The sequence below is a fragment of the Aplysia californica genome, unplaced genomic scaffold (assembly GCF_000002075.1).
Source record: "Aplysia californica isolate F4 #8 unplaced genomic scaffold, AplCal3.0 scaffold00214, whole genome shotgun sequence".
Lineage (NCBI taxonomy): Eukaryota > Metazoa > Mollusca > Gastropoda > Aplysiida > Aplysiidae > Aplysia > Aplysia californica.
Genome location: NW_004797484.1, coordinates 566181 through 569793, shown reverse-complemented (window position 1 = coordinate 569793; position 3613 = coordinate 566181).

Here is a 3613-nt window from a genome sequence, read left to right as displayed (position 1 = left end):
AGAGAGAGAGAGAGAGAGAGAGAGAGATTTCTTCCCGTCAACACAGTTACGCCTCAGGGCCCCAGCCAGCCAGGCGTGAGGACAGAAATCCCCGTTACTCAACAAGCTTGCTGCTTCTCAAGTCAGTGGTTGGCGGTTGGCAGAGGTGCTCTGCTGTGGTTTGCTCATTTTTTTCCTCCAATCAAATATCTGTCTTCCTTTCCTCTGCTCCCTTTTTTGTGTGTTAATTACTCTCTTGTAACGCCTCTAATCTTCGGCACTTATATGATGACCTAATTGTGATCTAAGTGCCGTAAAACGCTTACTATAACAACCCGCCTAAAGGTCTCTTCCTCCCATTCGGAGATCAGCGGCCCAATCTCTTTGGTCTTGGTCCTCTCACTGGGCCCAATAACGCGACGTGCACCCTGGTAGAGGAGTGTGTGGGTGGTTGGCGGGTGCTCTGCTGTGGTTTGCTCTTTCTTTCCTATCAAACATCTATCGTCACTATCTCCCCGTCTTCTTTTTTATGTTTGTTACTCTCTTGTTACATGTCTAATCTTCTGGTGCTCATACGACCTTATGCTGTTGCGAGCGCCGTAAAAGTTTTAGTAAGGTTTTACTGCGCTCACAAATGCATAAGGTCATATGAGCGCCAAGGGGTGGATGTCAACAGAGAAGTCCAAAAGGGGAATCAGACTTACTCTGCTCACCTCTCTAGCCTCAACGGCACAAATTCTGCTTCGACTATCAAGGCAACCCGAAAATAGCAGTTCACAAGAGAGTGTCTAACATAAACGAAGTAGAGGAAAATGACGACAGTAGTAAGGATGAGGAAAGAAAAAGCAGCAGTTCCCATTGGGAGATCGGCGGCCCAATCTCTCGTGTCGTTGTCCTCTCACTGGGCCTGATGACGTGACGTGCCCACTTACGGTGTGTCTGTTACCGCACGGAGATTGGGGACGTGTCGGGCCTGATGACGTGACGTGCACACTTGGAGTGTGTCTATTACCGCACTATGACTATGAGATCGGGGAAGTGTCGGGCCTGATGACGTGATGTGCACACTTGGAGTGTGTCTATTACCGCACTATGACTATGAGATCGGGGAAGTGTCGGGCCTGATGACGTGACGTGCACACTTGGAGTGTGTCTATTACCGCACTATGAGATCGGGGAAGTGTCGGGCCTGATGACGTGACGTGCACACTTGGAGTGTGTCTGTTACCGCACTATGAGATCGGGGAAGTGTCGGGCCTGATGACGTGACGTGCACACTTGGAGTGTGTCTGTTACCGCACTATGAGATCGGGGAAGTGTCGGGCCTGATGACGTGACGTGCACACTTGGAGTGTGTCTGTTACCGCACTATGGGGAAGTGTCGGGCCTGATGACGTGACGTGCACACTTGGAGTGTGTCTGTTACCGCACTATGGGGAAGTGTCGGGCCTGATGACGTGACGTGCACACTTGGAGTGTGTCTGTTACCGCACTATTGGGAAGTGTCGGGCCTGGTGACGTGACGTGCACACTTGGGGTGTGTCTGTTACCGCACGGAGATCGGGGACGTGTCTGGGGTAAGGACGGGTGCGTGTCTAATCTCCGGCCGTTTGTCAGCCCACGTGCCTCCCACACGACATCAAGCTAGTTTGATAAGAGTTTTTTTATTCTCTCTGTTCTTCCCCTTTTGTGTTTTTATTGTTGCTGTTGTTGCCTTTGGTGCTGTTGTTGTCTTTGTCGTTGTATTTGTTGCTGTGTGGGTGGTTGGAGGGCGCCATCTGTAGGTGGTACTTCTTTACTTTCCCCTCCGTTGTTTCTGTATGTCTGTGTTCCTTTTCCCCATCACCAAATGGCCATTATTGTGTCGATGTGCTTCTCTTTACTCAGATTTTAAAAAATGTTCTTGATGTTGTTATTGTCTTTGTTGTTTTGTTGTCTCAGTTGACTATATTATGTCCGAGTGCGAAAGATCGTAGCCTGTTCTGCTCCTGGGAGGGCGCCCCAGTTCTGTCATTTGTTCCCTCTTCCCATCTGTCGTGGAACGAATGCCATCATGTGGTTTACATAATACATGACCGGTTATATGACCTTATTGTGTTGCAAGTACCGTAAAACTCTTGCTGAAAAAAAAAGATCGTGGGTGCTCTGGTGTGGTTTGCTTCTTTCCTATAAAACATCTATCGTCCTTATCTCCCCTCTTTCTTTTTTATGTTTGTTACTCTCTTGTAACACCTCTAATCTTCTGGCGCTCATATGACCTTATGCAGTTGTGAGCGCCGTAACACCTCTACTAAAACAAACACACAAACACTGGCCATTGCACGCTATGTCTTCTTTGCGTCATCAAAATTGACCCGGAAGTTCATTAGAACCCATGGCATTCCTCTCACAAACAAAAGATGTGACCCCGTAGTGGGTGTGGTAGCTTTTTGATTAGCTGCTGGTCTCAGTTGTGGTTGGCGGGTGCTCTGGTGTGGTTTGCTCCTTCTTTCCTGTCAAACATCTATCGTCCTTGTCTCTCCTCCTTTTTTTGTGTATGTTACTCTCTTGTAACACATCTATTCTTCGGCACTTGTATGACCTTATTGTGTTGCAAGTGCCGTAAACCTCTGACTGGAACTGGTCTCAGTTGTAATCAAATTGGAACCGACCGTGGCCTAGTTAGAAAATCAAATAATAATACCGTGTTTGATGCGGGTGGTTGGCGGGTGCTCTGGTGTGGTTTGCTCCTTCTTTCTTACCCAACATCTATCGTCCTTCTCCCTCCTCCTTTTTGTGTTTGTTACTCTCTTGTAACACCTCTTATCTACGGCACTTATATGACCTTTTTGTGTTGCAAGTGCCATAAAACTTTTACTAAAACTTTTTTTAAAATCACTAAACGAGGGGGGGGGTTGTGTATTGTTTTGTTGTTTATTCTTTTTTAAAGCTTGACAAAACGTAGTTTTATCTGTATTAGTTCCGCGTTTGGCCTGTCACGGAGCTCTCAGATCAAACATCTATCGTCCTTATCTCTTCTTCTTATTTTGTGTTTGTTACTCTCTTGTAACACCTCTAATCTTCGGCACTTGTATGATCTTATCGTGTTGCAAGTGCCGCAAAACTCTTACTTAAACTAAACTGTCTGCCTTTGTACATTGGTCGCTTTTAAGGACAAGTGGGCTAACCCAGATTTTGGGGGGTTCCAGAAATCTTGACTCACACCAAAAGTAGGCATTGCCCTACCTATAGGAGAAGTTTGGTCTTTTAAAGAAACTGAACAAGGGGCTAAAACTTTGCCTTCGATTTTCTCAAAACAGCATTTTGCGGGATAGCCCCCTTGTGCTTAAAAGCGACTATATGCCGTCATAAGAAACGCTTCCGAAAGCACAAATAAAGAGTTTGTTTCAGTATTTGTCCTCCTTTCCTCTTTCTCGGCAGTCCGTTTGTTCTGTCTGTCATTTCTGTCTCCCAGTGCTAAGTGACAATAATTGTGTCGATGTGCCTCTCATTAACTGGGGCAAACGAACAAACAAACGAACAAACAAGCGGACAAACAATGCGCGCTCCAAGTGTTCACACCTGAGGCCTGTTGTCAAACAACGTGGCTTGTCCTTCGCCGACCACCGAGCCCCCCCCCCCCCACCCCCAGCTC